Raw genomic sequence first — 18,713 nt, forward strand, 5'->3', positions numbered from 1 at the left:
TACCCCGATATAGAATTTAGTTGGTGTCTTCTGATTATCTTGGGCTATTGCAATAGTTTTTGGGTGATGCTACCATAAATCCCTTCTGGAATGGGTAGTTCTTGCTAGTTGTTCCAATATCAGTAGAAGGATACAGGTCTGAAGAGACCAGGGCAGAAGGACTGGAAGATATCCAGGGTTTATAGAGTTAAGGGCCACCAATGGTCAGGAAAGATAACCAGACTAAGTGAGAGAGAATAGGAACTCTAGATCCAAGCAAGAAAGTAGGTTTCAGAGTCCAGGAGATCAGCTTAGACAAAAAAAAAAAATGCATTAATGGAGGCTATAAAGAGGATGCTTCTGAGCCCTGGGATCATTGCAGAGAGCCGTGAAGCCAAGCCAGGGGCCTTCAGGGTGTAGAAAAACACCTGATAACAGGGTCACAAAATTAAGCATTCATTCTGTTCTCTACATTTATCAAGTCTTGATAGTGACATAGTGTTTTCTGAGACAAGGAATTCTTATGTTTGGTGTTTTTAAACTGGAATGGGAACTAAGTCTTGAATCAACTGAAAAGGCAAAACCTATACCAAGCTGGAATATGTAAGCACAGAGGTGGGGAGTCGAGAAGTTCCTAACCGTGACGTTTACACATAGCTTTTTATTATAGAGCTAAGGTTTACTTTTTTATTTTAATTTTCCTACTATTAAAGCTGCCATTGAAAGCAGACTTGATTTCTGTGGTGAATCTTATACTGTACTGCATTTGACCTAACCCATAACTGTCCTTACATTTTTGCTTGCACTTGGCAGAGTCTACTGTCTGTTACAATTTATTCTTAATTCTGTTATATAAGAATAGTAGAAGTATCAAGAAAATAGACTGTATAATCTCATGAAACCCTTATTGACTTTCCGATTGACTTTTCCAGTTTCCCTGCAGAAATTGTTTCTATCGGTATTTTAATTTCATGTGAGCTGAATGACAAGAAGTAAAGAGATTTCAGCAGATAGTTGCCACAAACTACATATCACATTGCAGAACTGGTCTACAGAACTCTGCAGCTTGGCAGTGTGTGGTGGCTCATTTTACTGCCTGTTACTGCCAAAAAAAATCTGTGTTTTTCCATTTCATTTATTGTCTGACTTTATTAAGAGCTACCAAATTTGATGTACTTATGTCTGATATATCCATAAAATTTAAATTCAAGAAGTTTTGCAAGTCAATATTTCTTATTTGTTTAACTGAAATTTCATGACATTTAAGATTAAATATTTAAAGAAACTACTGATAGCTTTTTTTTTTTTTTTTTTTTTTTGCGGTATGCGGGCCTCTCACTGTTGTGGCCTCCCCCGTTGCGGAGCACAGGCTCCGGATGCGCAGGCTCCGGACGCGCAGGCTCAGCGGCCATGGCTCACGGGCCCAGCCGCTCCGCGGCATATGGGATCCTCCCAGACCGGGGCACGAACCCGTGTCCCCTGCATCGGCAGGCGGACTCTCAACCACTTGTGCCACCAGGGAGGCCCATCTGATAGCTTTAAATATGGTTTTCAATAGGCAGTCCTTAAATGCAGGTAGTTGAAAGCATTGGCAAGTGATGTGGTTACTAACAGTATGCTGTTATATTTTTCATCCAAATCAATATTTCCATTCTTAAGGATCTCATCCAATAACTCCCTGTGAAGTAGGAGGCAGTGTGTATTACCTGTTAAGTGTAAAGGCAGAGATGTTGGGTCAGAAGACCGGGGAGATGTAAAAAACTTGAAATACTTGTGGACAGTAGGAGATACTAGGAAAACCCTAAAACATTTGAAGAACCAAATGCTGTTGAGTGGCATTAGGTGAGGTTATTGTGGCACCATTGATGTTGAAGTGCGTCTTTCTACAGCTCTGTCTGTCCCTCCAGCTGCCACAGCAACCTGAGTGCTAAAGGGTAGAGATTTATATTGTCCCAGAGTTGGGTTTGTGTTAGGGGGATTTGAGGTAGAGGCAAGAGCCAAGAAAATTGTTAAGGTCATGGTTTGAATTACAGATCATGGGGTCAAGGCTCAACAGCGGAGGGAGTAAAGCAGAAGGCAGAAGGGTTACAATAAAGAGAAGAAATTAGAATAGGGTTTTAAATTTTAAGAAAAGAACAATGCTGTAGAAGTAAGAACACCTAAGACAGAATAAGAGCAAACTTGTATACAGGAATGATGGAGCTTAAATGGAGTGTTTAACAAATGAATGGAGTAATACAAGGTCAAGAGTGTAACCATAAGAATGTGTGTTGAAGTGGAACAGAAGTAGACAGCACTGTGGTGAGATTGTCATATGGCTATTTGAAATCTTCTGTATTAGTGAATGTTTTGTTGGAATAGGCCAAACTTTAAAGTCACAAATGAATGAATACATCTACAAGGCTTATGAAAACAGCCTATGAAAAAATGTGACCAAATGGCCTTCTCCTTAAGAGTATGGACATTTTTTTTTTTTAAGAAGATGTTGGGGGTAGGAGTTTAGTAATTTATTTATTTATTTTTGTTGTGTTGGGTTTTCTTTTCTGTTCGAGGGCTTTCTCTAGTTGTGGCAAGCGGGGGCCACTCTTCATCATGGTGCGTGTGCCTCTCACTATGGCGGCCTCTCTTGTTGTGGAGCACAGGCTCCAGACTCGCAGGCTCAGTAGTTGTGGCTCACGGGCCTAGTTGTTCCGTGGCATGTGGGATCCTCCCAGACCAGGGCTCGAACCCATGTCCCCTGCATTAGCAGGCAGATTCTCAACCACTGCACCACCAGGGAAGCCCATTAAGTGAAATTCTACACTTTCTGTCTAAGCTGAGCTGGCATAACACAATTTTTTAAATTGTAATGATATCTCAAAATTTCAGTGGACCTTTTTGAATTTAGATGGTTCTGTGTCAGCATGTATTAGTTCATGTGTAGAGGAGGGTTAGGGACAATTGAAAAAATACTTGCATCCCAACTTTTATTTTTCTAATTCTTCTCAATATGTATACCAAGCATTTACTGTATTTTTTTTAAAGAAGATGTTGTGGGTAGGAGTTTATTAATTAATTAATTGATTTATTTTTGCTGTGTTGCATCTTCATTTCTGTGTGTGGGCTTTCTCTTGTTGTGGCAAGCGGGGGCCACTCTTCATCATGGTGCGCAGGCCTCTCACTATGCTGGCCTCTCTTGTTGTGGAGCACAGGCTCCAGACATTCAGGCTCAGTAGTTGTGGCTCACGAGCCTAGTTGCTCCATGGCATGTGGGATCCTTCCAGACCAGGGCTCGAACCCGTGTCCCCTGCATTAGCAGGCAGATTCTCAAACACTGCGTCACCAAGGAAGCCCTACTGTATTTTTTTTTTTTTTTTTTTTTTTTTTTTTTTTTTGCGGTACGCGGGCTTCTCACCGCTGTGGCCTCTCCACTTGTGGAGCCCAGGCTCCGGATGTGCAGGCTCAGCGGCCATGGTTCATGGGCCCAGCCGCTCCACGGCATGTGGGATCTTCCTGGACCGGGGCACGAACCCATGTCCCCTGCATCAGGAGGCGGACTCTCAACCACTGTGCCACCAGGGAAGCCCTGTATTTTTTAAAACCCACAAAATTGTTTGAAAAGTCACACTGGCTTGGTCAAAGTAAGAATATATTGAGTCTGAATGGTATCACTTAAGCTGCGATTTCCTCACCTTTAAAACAGAAATAATGTGTAACAGGAACTAACATAGTGTTGTATGTCAATTATACTTCATAAGGAAACAAACAAACAAAGACTCATACAGAAAGAGACTATATTTGTGTTTACCAGAGACAGGGAGGGGGGGGAGGGGAAATTGGGTGAGAGCAGTCAAAGGTACAAACTTCCAGTTATGAAATACATACATACTAGGGATATAATGTACAACATGATAATTAACATTGCTCTATGTTATATATGAAAGTTAAGAGAGTAAATCCTAAGACCTCTCATCACAAGAAAAAAAAATTGCTTCTGTTTCTTTAATGTTGTACCTATACAAGATGATGGATTTTCACTAAACTTACCGTGATAATCATTTCATGATGCATGTAGTCAAATTATGTTGTACACCTTAGACTTACACAGTGTTGTATGTCAATTATATCTCAATAAAACTGGAAGAATAAAACAGAAATTTTAATAACTTTCCTACCTTTCACTGAGCCATTGTGAATCTACAGTTACCTAATATATATGAACATGTTTTGAAAATATGATAAATACAAGATTTCATATTGAATGAAATATATAACACATTTTGGATATTTTATAAGTTATAATACCAAATATGAATAGGGTTTTTTTTTTAAATTTGAGTCTATGTCATTATTTATTTTATTTTATACTGAGGTAACATTGGTTTACAACATTATATGTTTCATGTAGACATTATAAATCTGCTTCTGTATACACTACAGTGTGCTCACCACCAAAAATTTAGTTTCCATCTTTCACCATACTGTTGATCATTTTACCCATTTTGTCCTCCCCCCTGCCCCTTCCCCTCTAGTAACCACTACTACTCTCTACTCTGTATCTACATGTTTGTTTTCTTTGTTTTCTTTTATTCACTTATTTTGTTTTTCGGTTTGTTTGTTTTTTATAGTCCATGTATGAGTGAAATCATATGGTATTAGTCTTTCTAGTTCAGACATTTTTCACTTACCACAATACCCTCAAGGTCCATCCATCTTGTAGCAAATGGAGGATTTCATCTTTTTATGGCTGAATAATATTCCACTATATATATCACGTCTTCTTGATCTATTCATCTGTTGATAGACACATAGGTTGTTTCCATATCTTGTTTACTGTAAGTAATGCAGCATAGGGGTGCATATATCTTTTTGAATTAGTGTTTAAGTATTCTTCAGATAAGTACCCAGAAGTGGAATATCTAGGTCATAGAGTAGTTTTATTCTTAATTTTCTGAGGAACCTCCATACTGATTTCCACAATGGAACAGAAATGGGAACCAAGAAATAAACTTACACATACATGGACAATTAATTTATGACAGTGGAGCAAAGACCATACAATGGAGAATAGATAATCTCTTCAATAAATGGTGCTGGGAAAACTGAACAACTACATACAAAAATAAATAAATAAATAAATAAATAAAAAGGAAAAGGAACTAGAAGAATATCTCACACTATACACAGAAATCAACCCAAAATGGATTAAATATTTGAATATGAGACCTAAAGCCATAAAATTTCTAGAAGGAAACATTTGTAGTATGTTCTTTGACATTGGTCTTAGCAATATTTTTCAAGGTATGTCTCCTCAGCAAAGGAACAAAAACAAAAATGATCAAACAGGATGACATCAAGCTAAAAGCTTTTTCAGAGCAAAGGAAACCATCAAGAAAATGAAAAGACAACCAAATGTATGAGGAGATATTTGCAAATCATATATCCAATAAAGGGTCAATATCCAAAATATATAAAGAATTCATGCAGGAGCGAGCTACAAGATGGCGGAAAAGTAAGATGTGGAGATCAACTTCCTCCCCACAAATACATCAGAAATACATCTACATGTGGAACAACCCCTACAGAACACCTACTGGACACTGGAAGAAGACCTCAGACCTCCCAAAAGGCAAGAATCTCCCCATGTACCTGGGTAGGGCAAAAGAGAAAGGAAAAAAGCAGAGACGAAAGAACAGGGATGGGACCTGCACCAGTGGGAGGGAGCTGTGAAGCAGGAAAGGTTTCCACACACTAGGAAGCCCCTTCACGGGCAGAGACTACAGGTGGTGGAGGGGTAAGCTTCAGCACTATGGAGGAGAGCACAGCAACAGGGGTTGGGAGGGCAAAGGGGAGAGATTCCCACACAGAGGATTGGTGTTGACCAGCACTCACCAGCCTGAGAGGCTTGTCTGCTCACCCACCAGGATGGATTGGGGCTGGGAGCTGAGGCTCTGGCTTCAGAGGTCAGATCCCAGGGAAAGGACTGGGGTTGGCTGTGTGAACTCAGCCTGAAGGGGGCTAGTGCACCACAGCTAGAGAGGAGTGTGTCTGGAAAATAGTCTGAAGCTGCTGAAGAGGCAGGAGACATTTTCTTGCCTCTTTGTTTCCTAGTGCACAAGGAGAGGGAATTAAGAGTGCTGCTTAAACAAGCTCCAGAGATGGGTGTGAGCTGTGGCTACCAGCACGGAGCCTAGAGACAGGCATGAAATGCTAAGGCTGCTGCTGCAGCCACCAAGAAGCCGGTGTGCAAGCACAGGTCACTATCCACACCTCCCCTCCTGGGAGCCTGTGCAGCCTGGCACTGCCAGGGTGCCATGATAAGGGAAAACTTCCCAAGGAGAACACATGGCACCTCAGGCTGGTGCAATGTCATGTGGACCTCTGCTGCCGCAGGCTCACCCCGCATTCTGTACCCCTCCCTCCACCCGGCCTGAATGAGCCAGAGCCCCCTAATCAGCTGCTCCTTTAACCCCATCCTGTCTGAGCGGGAACAGAGGCCTTCAGGCAACCTACACCCAGATGCGGGGCCAAATCCAAAGCTGAACACCAGCTTCCTCCAAAGTTGTGCAAACAAAAAAGAGAAAGGGAAGTCTCTCCCAGCAGCCTCAGAAGCAGCAGATTAAATTTCGACAATCAACTTGATATACTCTGCATCTGTGGAATACCTGAATAGACAACAAATCATCCCAAATTGAGGTGGTGGACTTTGGGAGCAACGATATAGTATTATTTCCCATTTTCTCTTTTCCGTGTGGATGACAGGGTCTTGGTGCTCCAGCCGGGAGTCAGGGCTGCACCTCTGAGGTGGGAGAGATGAGATCAGGACATTGTTCCACCAGAGACCTCCCAGATCCACATAATATCAACTGTGAAAATGTCCCAGAGATCTCCATCTCAACGCCAAGACCCAGCTCCACTCAACAACCAGCAAGCTACAGTGCTGGACACCCTATGCCAAACAACTAGCAAGACAGGAACATGACCCCACCCATTAACAGAAAGGCTACCTAAAATCATAATAAGGTCACAGACACTACAAAACACACCACCAGACATGGACCTAACCACCAGAAAGACAAGGTACAGCCTCATCCACCAGAACATAGGCACTAGTCCCCTCCACCAGGGACCCTACACAACACACTGAACAAACCTTAGCCATTGGGAGCAGACACCATAAACAACGGGAACTACAAACCTGCAGCCTGCAAAAAGGAGACCCCAAACACAGTAATTTAAGCAAAATGAGAAGACAGAGAAACACACAGCAGATGAAGGAGCAAGGTTAAAAAATGCACCAGACCTAACAAATGAAGAGGAAATAAGCAGTCTACCTGAAAAAGAATTCAGAATAATGATAGTAAAGATGATCCAAAATCTTGGAAACAGAGTGAAGAAAATACAAGAAACGTTTAACAAGGACCTAGAAGAACTAAAGAGCAAACAAACATTGATGAACAACACAATAAATGAATTTAAAAATTCTCTAGAAGGAATTGAGAGGAGAATGCTGAGGCAGAAGAACAGATAAGTGACCTGGAAGATAAAATAGTGGAAATAACTACTGCAGAGCAGAATAAAGAAAAAAGAATGAACAGATTTGAGGACAGCCTGAGAGACCTCTAGGACAATACTAAATGCACCAACATTTGAAATATTGGGGTCTCAGAAGAAAAAGAGAAAAAGAAAGGGACTGAGAAAATATTGATAATTACCTTAAATGTAAATGGAATATATGCTCCAACCAAAAGACATAGACTGGCTGAATGGATACAAAAATAAGACCCTTATATATGCAGCCTACAAGAGACCCACTTCAGACCTTGGGACACATACAGACTGAAAGTGAGGGGATGGAAAAATATATTCAATGCAAACGGAAATCAAAAGAAAGCTGGAGTAGCAATTCTCATATCAGACAAAACAGACTTTAAAACAAAGACGATTACAAGAGACAAAGAAGGACACTACATAATGATCAAGGCCTCAATCCAAGAAGAAGATGTAACAATTGTAAATATTTATGTACCCAACATAGGAGCACCTCAATACATAAGTCAAATACTAACAGCCATAAAACGGGAAATCAACAGTAACACAATAATAGTAGGAGACTTTAACACCCCACTTTCACCAGTGGACAGATCATCCAATTTGAAAATAAAAAAGGAAACACAAGCTTTAAATGATACCTTAAACAAGATGGACTTAATTGATATTTATAGTACATTCCATCAAAACACAACAGAATACACTTTCTTCTCAAGTGCTCATGGAACATTTTCCAGGATAGATCATATCTTGGGTCAGAAATCAAGCCTTGGTAAATTTAAGAAAATTTAAATCATATCAAGTATCTTTTCCGACCACAATGCTGTAAGCCTAGATATCAATTACATGAAAAAAAAAAAACTGTAAAAATACAAACACTTGGAAGCTAAACAATTCACTACTTAATAACCAAGAGGTCACTGAAGAAATCAAAGAGGAAATAAAAAAAAAATACCTAGAAACAAATGACAATGAAAACAAGATTACCCAAAACCTAAGGGATGAAGCAAGAGCAGTTCTACCTTAAGAAAGAAGAAACATCTCAAATAAACAACCTAAACTTACACCTAAAACAGTTAAAGATAGAAGAACAAAAAACTCCAAAAGTTAACAGAAGGAAAGAAATCATAAAGATCAGACCGGAAATAAATGAAAAAGAAATGACGGAAACAGAGCTAAGATCAATAAAACTAAAAGCTGGTTCTTTGAGAAGATAAGCAGAATTGATAAACTATTAGCCAGACTAATCAGGAAAAGAAGGGAGAAGACTCAAATCAATAGAATTAGAAATGAAAAAGGAGAAGTAACAACTGACACTGCAGAAATACAGGGGATTATGAGAGATTACTACAAGCAACTCTATGCCAATAAAATGGACAACCTGGAAGAAATGGACAAATTCTTAGAAAAGCACAACATTCCAAGACTGAACCAGGAATATATAGAAAATATAATCAGACCAATCACAAGCACTGAAATTGAAACTGTGATTAAAATCTTCCCACAAACAAAAGCCCAGGACCAGATGGCTTCACAGGTGAATTCTATCAAACATTAAGAGAAGAGCTAACACCTATCCTTCTCAAACTCTTCCAAAATACAGCAGAGGGAGGAACACTCCCAAACTCATTCTGCGAGGCCACCATCACCCTGATACCAAAGCCAGACAAAGATGTCACAAAGAAAGAAAACTATAGGCCAATATCGACGATGAACATAGATGCAAAAATCCTCAACAAAATACTAGCAAACAGAATCCAACAGCACATTAAAAGGATCATACACAATGATCAACTGAGTTTTATTCCTGGAATGCAAGGATTCTTCAATATATACAAATCAATCAATCTGATACGCCATATTAAAAAATTCAAGAATAAAACCTATATGATCATCTCAATAGATGCAGAAAAAGCTTTTGACAAAATTCAACACCCATTTATGATAAAAATCCTCCAGAAAGAAGGCATACAGGGAACTTACCTCAACATAATAAAGACCATATATGACAAACCCATAGCCAAAACCGTACTCAATGGTGAAAAACTGAAACCATTTCCACTAAGATCAGGAAAAAGACAAGGTTGCCCACTCTCACCACTATTATTCAACACTGTTTTTGAAGTTTTGGCCACAGCAATAAGAGAAGAAAAAGAAATAAAAGGAATCCAAATCAGAAAAGAAGAAGTAAAGCTGTTACTGTTTGCAGATGACATGATATTATGCATAGAGTATCCTAAAGACTGTCCAGAAAAGAACTAGAGCTAAACAATGAATTTGGTGAAGTAGCAGGATACAAAATTAATGCAAAGATCACTTGCATTCTTATACACTAATGATGAAAAATCTGAATGTGAAATTAAGGAAACACTCCTATTTACCATTGCAACAAAAAGAATAAAATACCTAGGAATAAACCTACCTAAGGAGACAAAAGACTTGTGTGCAGAGAACTATAAAACACTGATGAAAGAAATTAAAGATGATACAAATATATGGAGAGATATACCACGTTCTTAGATTGGACAAATCAATATTGTGAAAATGACTATACTACCCAAAGCAACCTACAGATTCAGTGCAACCCCTATCAAATTACCAATGACATTTTTCACAGAACTAGAACAAAGCATTTCACAATGTGTGGAAACACCAAAAAGACCAAATAGCCAAAGCAATCTTGAGAAAGATAAACGGAGCTGGAGGAATCAGGATCCCTGACTTCAGACTCTACTACAAATCTACAGTAATCAAGAGAGTATGGTACTGGCACAAAAACAGAAATATAGAACAATGGAACATGAGAGAAAGCCCAGAGATTAACTCAAGCACATATGGTCACCTTATTTTTGATAAAGGGGGCAAGAATATACAATGGAGAAAAGACAGCCTCTTCAATAAGTGGTGCTGGGAAAACTGGACAGCTACATGTAAAAGAATGAAATTAGAACACTTCCTAACACCATACACAAAAATAAACTTAAAATGGATTAAAGACCTAAATGTAAGGCCAGAACTATCAAACTCTTAGAGGAAAACATAGGCAGAACACACTATGATGTAAATCACAGAAAGATCCTGTTTGACCCACCTCCTAGAGAAATGGAAATAAAAACAAAAATAAACAAATGGGCCCTAATGAAACATAAAAGCTTTTGTATCACAAAGGAAACCATAAACAAGACCAAAAGACAACCCTCAGAATGGGAGAAAATATTTACAAATGAATCAACTGACAAAGGATTAATCTCCAAAATATACAAGTAGCTCATGCAGCTCAATATCAAAAAATCAAACAAAACAATCCAAAAATGGGCAGAAGACATAAATAGACATTTCTCCAAAGAAGATATACAGATTACCAAGAAACACATGAAAGAATGCTCAACATCATTAATCACTAGAGAAATGCAAATCAAAACTACAATGAGATATCATCTCACCCTGGTCAGAATGGCCATCATCAAAAAATCTACAAAAAGTAAATTCTGGACAGGGTGTGGAGAAAAGGGAACCCTCTTGCACTATTGCTGGGAATGTAAATTGATACAGCTACTATGGAGAACAATACGTAGGTTCCTTTAAAAACTAAAAATAGAACTGCCATACGACCCAGCAATCCCATTACTGGACATATACCCTGCGAAAACCATAATTCAAAAAGGGTCATGTACCACAATGTTCATTGCAGCTCTATTTACAATAGCCAGGACATAGAAGCAACCTAAGTGTCCATCGACAGATGAATGGATAAAGATGTGGCACATATATACAATGAAATATTACTCTGCCATAAAAAGAAATCAAATTGAGTTATTTGTAATGAGGTGGATGGACTTAGAGTCTGTCATACAGAGTGAAGTAAGTCAGAAAGAGAAAAACAAATACGGTATGCTGACACCTATATATGGAATTAAAAAAATAATAATGAAGAACCTAGGAGCAGGACCGGAATAAACACACAGACCTACTGGAGAATGGACTTGAGGACACGGGAGGGGGAAGGTAAGCTGTGACAAAGTGAAAGAGTGGCATGGACGTATATACACTACCAAATGTAAAACCAATAACTGGTGGGAAGCAGCTGCATAGCACAGGCAGATCAGCTTTGTGCATTGTGACCACCTAGAGGAGTTGGATAAGGAATGTGGGAGGGAGGGAGATGCAAGATTGAAAAGATATGGGGATATATGTATAAGTATAGCTGATTTACTTTGTTATTAAACAGAAACTAACATACCATTTTAAAGCTATTATGCTCCAATAAAGATGTTCAAAAGATAAAAGAATTCATTCAATTCATCAACAACAACCAAAAACAAACAACCACGGAGGGAGGGAGATGCATGAGGGAAGGGATGTGGGAACAGATGTATATGTATGACTGATTCACTTTGTTATAAAGCAGAAACTAATTAAAAAAATAAATAAAAAGCATAAAAAAAACAAAAAAAAACCCAACAACTTGTTTAAAAAATGGGCAAAGGAACACTCTCACTACTTCTACTAAACATAATATTGGAAGTCCTAACCACAGCAATCAGAGAAGAAAAATAAATGAAGGGCATCCAAATTGGAAGGGAAGAGGTAAAACTGTCACTATTTGCAGATGACATGATACTCTATGCAGAGAACTCTAAAACCTCCACACAAAAATGATTAGAACTAATAAATGAATTCAGCAAAGTAACAGGGTACAAGATTAATATACAGAAATCTATTGCATTTCTTTACACTAATAATGAAACATCAGAAGAGAAAGTAAAAAAAAAAATCTCATAGAATAGTCTATGAACTTATAAAAATAATATTGAAACAGTAATTATTAACTTTGAATTTGTGTTCAGTGCACTCAATGTATAGTCTTGAATGTCTAAATTGAGAAAATTAAAAAAAAAATTATCATAGCAAAATGATAGAAAAAAGATTAGGGAGAAAATTCAGAAATGTTTTGTGATTCCTGTCTTCAATGTGTTGACCCCATTGTCCCTAGTCAGGTAACCCTCATTGTGCTTCTGACTTGTTTATTTCCCAGTTTGCCTTTTCAATACAGTGTTTTTAACTGAAAAGCTCTCATCATTAATACTTTAAAAATAGTTAGTTTAAGTCATCACTCAAAAGTGAAAAAATGGGCCTCCCTGGTGGCGCAGTGGTTGAGAGTCCGCCTGCCGATGCAGGGGACACGGGTTCGTGCCCCGATCCCGGAGGATCCCACATGCCGCGGAGCGGCTGGGCCCGCGAGCCATGGCCGCGGGGCCTGTGTGTCCGGAGCCTGTGCTCCGCAACGGGAGAGGCCACGGCAGTGAGAGGCCCGCGTACAGCAAAAAAAAAAAAAAAAAAAAAAAAAAAAAAAAAAAAGTGAAAAAATGCTCTGCTTATATATTTTTATGATTAATTGTTAATAAAAATGAACTGGAAAATGTTTATGGAGTCCTATGAATTTTGCCTTAGTCATAATCATCAAAAACATTGATGGCAGTCAGTTATACTATTATACTATAATTATACCATTATAGTATAATATAGCATTGTTGGAACTCTCCAATGCAATGTGTTGGGTATAATTACAGAATTCTGGTAAACAGAATTGGTCTAAGGAGCACTTTTCTTTGATTATAGAGGTAATGTTTTATTTCACTTTAACAAGGCTATTTGAACTGCAAAAACTATAATTATAGAGCCTCTCTAATGTGTATTTTTAACTTCTCTGATGAAATGCAAAAAAAAAAAAATCCTCAATAAGGGAGTGAAGGATTACTCATATAGACACTGATGTGATAAACACATTTTAGTCACTTCAGCTTAAACTGTGCATTTTAAACATGGCTATACATAGCTCTGTAAAGGTCACTTTATGGCCACTAACCCAAGATTGGTGCATCATGTAAAGGTATTCAGTAATTTGCATTGTATGCTGATTTTCTAATCCTACCTTTGAATGTCTTAAAGTACCCTCCTCAGAAGCTAATACAGTGAAGGAACTGGTGAGTGGGCATGGCAGGATGTTGTACAAATGCCTGTATTATTGACCATTATGTTAGGAAGCAAGTTTTCAAGTATCTTCTTAAGAAATGCTTTGATGAAAAAAAAAAAAAAGCAATACTAGACCATTTTTAGTACAATGCTAGTACAGAAAAACAAGTTAATTTTTAAAAACTGAAATGTGCTGTTTTGCATGTCAGTTAAAGTGACTGGTAGATTGATAACTATAAATTATCCAGTCACTCCCTCACCCCTCAATATTTTGGAGATCCTTGTTAAAGTCCCTCCAAAGCCCTCTTCTCCAAAATGATTTACTTCCTGTTTGCACATGGAACCATTTTTCAATTTCAAGTCTACATTTTTAAGGCAGCAAAAACACTTTGTCTACAGTAATTTTCTTTGTATGAAAAACAGCTCCAGTACAGGTTAATTGAAATAAAATAAAGAGTCTCTTACTTATTTTTGCCCATTTTTGAATAATGCTTACAGTTTTGTACTTTCAGATAAAAGAGCATAGAACAAAGCAGAAATAGCATGAATTTGCTACAAATATCTGTGCCACCTCATGCCTTATGCTTGTCTGGGGGAAAAACCCAAAAGACATGGACAGCTTACCTCTGGGCCTTTGTGTATGCCTGTGATAATTGTTACTTCAGTCACCCCAAAATTGTGCCTGGCAATATTAGTGAGATTTCATTATAAACACCACTAGAATTAACCTCAGTACCCAGCATATTTAAGCTTATATATCCATAAACAAAGAACTACAACAGTACAAAAAAAAATGACAGTGGAACTCAGATTCCTTCCCTTCTCTAAGGAGCAGTGACATTCATCCTCACCTCAAGGGAAAATCAACTTAAAGGAAATATCACTTAAAATCCTCAAGGGATGTCTTGTCTTATACACTCTAAGTCTTGTAAAGACAAATGATCCTACCCCAGAGAGGGGAATAAACCAAAAGCTGAAATAAATAAAGATGAGACAGTTTCATAGAGAATATGCACTTTCCTAACAGTGTGAAGTATATTAACACAGAATTCAGAGCTGCATCAACATCATTGATTGATCAGGGGAACAGACGGTAGCTCTATCTATATGGAGAAAAATGTCTAGGATTAAGAGTTTTGGAACATCTGGATGTTAACTTTTACTGAGCTTTTAAACACTCTACTGTCTTAATTCTGTAAATTCATTTCCTAGCATCTGTTTCAGGAGGAAGTTGATGATATCAGTAGTGATTACTATACGATCATTTACACCAGAGCAATATATTGAATTTTCAACATCAACACTTACTGTTAAATAGCAAGCCATTCAACACTTGGAGATGTACTGTATCCAAGGGAAGAGAATTAAGATACAACAAAATAGAATTTTCACACAGAGAGTCTTTTCTGACAGTATATCAGCTGTCATCCAATGAGCTTGCCAAAGACAGCAATTCTCCAAGATACGAGAGTTTTCAGTAACACAGCCACCCACCTTCCTGCTGATTCTGTTATTAGGCTTCCTTTTTTGAAAGAAATAACAACATTAACAGCCACCAGTGTGTTTGATTCCTTTCAGGCTGTTCAGCTGTAATAGAACACTACATTCTGGTTTTGAATATTTTGTTGATAAACCTTCTGCTAACTCAAGAAATTGAGTTTTTTTTTTTAACAATTCAAGAAATTGTCCTTTTTAGCAATTAAACTATGTGTAGGGTTTCCCTGGTGGTTCAGTGGTTAAGAATCCGCCTGCCAATGCAGGGGACATGGGTTCGAGACCTGGTCTGGGAAGATCCCACACGGTGTGGAGCAACTAAACCTGTTCGTTACAACTGCTGAGCCTGTGCTCTAGACCCTGCAAGCTACAACTACTGAGCCTGCGTGCCACAACTACTGAAGCCTGCATGCCTATAGCACATGCTCTGCAACAAAAGAAGCCACTGAAATGAGAAGACCGTGCATCACATGAAGACTAGCCCCAGCTCGCCACAACTAGAGAAATATCGTGCAACTACGAAGACCCAGCACAGCCAAAAATAAATAAAAATAAATTAATTTTAAAAAAAAACTAGCTGGACTTCCTTGGTGGCACAGTTGTTGAGAGTCCGCCTGCCGATGCAGGAGACACGGGTTCATGCCCCGGTCCGGGAAGATCCCACATGCCGCGGAGCAGCTAGGCCCGTGAGCCATGGCCACTGAGCCTGCGCATCTGGAGCCTGTGCTCCACAAAGGGAGAGGCCACAACAGTGAGAGGCCCACGTACCGCAAAAAAAAAAAAAAAAAAAAAAAAACAACCTAGCTATAGGTAATATTACCATTTCTATTTCAAGTTTAAAACATGAGGTAGAAGAACGGTTGATAAAACAATTTATAGGCATTTTTGCCTTTAGAAATATATAGTTAAACCTGAAAAATATTTATACCTGAGAATGTAAATAAATTGTTGGGGGTATGGATTATTCTTTTAAGATGTAGTCTAAATAATTTAATATAAATACACAAAAACATTGGACTGCATAATTGTGAAATATTACCTATAGATTTCTAACAGACTGATCTCAACTTTCCTATTTGAGACAATGTCTTTCACTAAGGGAAGGTCATTCCGTGTGTCCACTTTTAAAAACATAAAATATATAGCACAAAGAACACAGGAATATTAATCGATGTGACTTTTAGGGATATAGGGGACAAATAAACTTCCCTCTTTCCTCCTCCTGAGTTCAAAACAGATTGAGAAACAAGCTGCAAGTTAAAATACCACCAGCTTTACTTAAGGCAAATTGTGTGGCTTGAAATCTTCAGCCAAAAGGGCTTGATAATATTCACCCCTATTTAAACAGAATTACCACCTATTCTGTGGGGCAGTAGGACAATCCCATACTTCCCCTGAGGAATATGCTTCTGGCCATGTGGAGAGGTGAGGCTGTCCCCTGGAGGAAGGCTGGCTCTCAACAGAGGGAAAGAAGAAAGGGTTGAGCCACAGTCTAGTTCTCTCTCAGAAATCAGCGAAGTCACTGTACCTCCCAAGGTGGTGGAAGGTGGAAAGACCAGGAGTTTTCTTCTTACTGAGGACTTTCCTCATGGAACCATGAAAAGTGCGTGAGGGCTTGCAACACTGTTATTCTCACTACCACTATCAACACTAACACCACAACCACCTTTTTGTGAGGGCTTATAATGTGTGATGTATGAACTGCTTATCATGCATTATCTCTAACTTAATCCTCACAGTGACACTTTATGGCAAGAATTAGAATCTCCATTTTACAAAAAAATTAATTGGATGACAAAGTTTGGGAAATTGCTCAGAGATGCATAGATGGTTGGATATGCTAGACTCATCCTTCCTATTCTTTAATTGCCAGGATGACACTTCTGTAACTTAAAGAAATGGCAATCAAATGGCAAAAGTATAAATATATTTTTAACATTGACTGGTATTTCCTTCAGCTAAAAAAGAGAACTATGTATTTTTAATCACTCTTTCAACGTTATTGGTTATAAAAATACAATGATACAAATCACACAGGTAGAATAATGAATAAATATTTTTTTTAAAGTTGGCTCAAAGACGATTTAGCTAGCTACATATATCATTTATCTGTACAAATGTCCTGATATTTGCTTGCATTTTATATAATTAGTGTTTCTTATAGTCATTTGCCTTCCCAGAATAGTTTCTTCCCAAGTATGTTTGCAGTATAAAATTTAACTAAGTGAAAGCCTTCAGACCCTTTGTTTTCTTTAATATTGTTCTTAGGTGAGTTATTAGAAAATTATTTTCTCTGCATTTCTATGCAATATACATTACATATTGTGATTTAGGATACTCATGTATACTAACATGAAATAAAATTTCCATAATACATATGCTTACTGTTTGCATTGTACACCAAAAATTCACAGTTTCCCTCTTCATTCTTTATTTCATTCTTTATTTAAAATTCTTGTCAAAACTCACCAGATTGGATTTTTGATTCACACTTATGTATGACCCACACTTGATGTGTGACCCACACTGTCCTGGACTGCAATGTGTGGTTTTTTTTTTTTTTTCCATTAGGGACTATTGGCTGCAAAGTCAAATGTCACATTCTCCCTTCACTTTCCACTCATGTTTTACCCCCTACTGAAAAACTCACTTGTTCATTCACAGTCTCTCTGCCTCATACTACAGAACTTAATTTAACAAGTATTTTGTGAGCTTTTCACTTTTTCATGAACTGTGTCATGAACTGAATCCATCAGAAGAATTGTCGATGTCTGTGTCCTGGGAGTGAGAAATGAATTGTGCAGTGTTGATAATAGTGAGATTGGATTACCTTGTGCAGCCTTTTCCAAATTGAGCCTGTCAATATTTCCTTTGCCAATCCCCATTAACTGACACGACAGCACCTAACTCAATTTTGCAGATGTCTTATATTAAATAGTAGTACAAAATAGATGATTGTCAACTGTTTAATGTCAGTGGGTAAGTTTTAATCCACAAAGACTGATACAGAGTTTTACTTTGAAGTTTTGATGAAATCATCCTTGATTCTTTATTTTAACATCTTTTTTGGAGTATAATTGCTTTACAATGTTGTGTTAGTTTCTGCTGTATAACAAAGTGAATCAGTTATACATATACATATGTTCCCATATCTCTTCCCTCTTGCATCCTCCTCCCTCCCACCCTCCTTATCCCACCCCTCTAGGTGGTCACAAAGCACCGAGCTGTCCTCCCTTTGCTATGAGGCTGCTTCTCACTAGCTATCTAATTTACGTTTGGTAGTGTATACATGTCCATGACACTCTCTCACTTTGTCACAGCTTACCCTTCCCCCTCCCCATATCCTCAAGTCCATTCTCTAGTAGTCTGTGTCTTTATTCCCGTCTTGCCCCTAGTCTCTTCATGACTTTTCTTGTTTTTTTGTTTCTTTTTTTTTTTGGATTCCATAAATATGTGTTAGCATACGGTATTTGTTTTTCTCTTTCTGACTTCACTCTGTATGACAGACTTTAGGTCCATTCACCTCACTAAAAATAACTCAATTTCATTTGTTTTTATGGCTGAGTAATATTCCATTGTATATATGTGCCACATCTTCTTTATCCATTCATCTGTTGATGAATACTTAGGTTGCTTCTATGTCCTGGCTATTGTAAATAGAGCTGCAATGAACATTTTGGTACATGACTCTTTTTGAATTATGGTTTTCTCAGGTTATATGCCCAGTAGTGGGATTA

At 38.2% G+C, this 18,713-nt stretch overlaps 1 protein-coding gene across 2 annotated transcripts in view; it reads left to right on the plus strand.

The window, feature by feature from the left end:
* The window catches only part of KHDRBS2 (KH RNA binding domain containing, signal transduction associated 2), a 657,141-nt gene that overhangs the window by 334,083 nt on the left and 304,345 nt on the right, over positions 1–18,713 (plus strand). The gene's annotated exons all lie outside the window — the stretch shown is intronic.

Source organism: Mesoplodon densirostris, chromosome 10, assembly GCF_025265405.1.
Source record: "Mesoplodon densirostris isolate mMesDen1 chromosome 10, mMesDen1 primary haplotype, whole genome shotgun sequence".
Taxonomy (NCBI): Eukaryota; Metazoa; Chordata; class Mammalia; order Artiodactyla; family Ziphiidae; genus Mesoplodon; species Mesoplodon densirostris.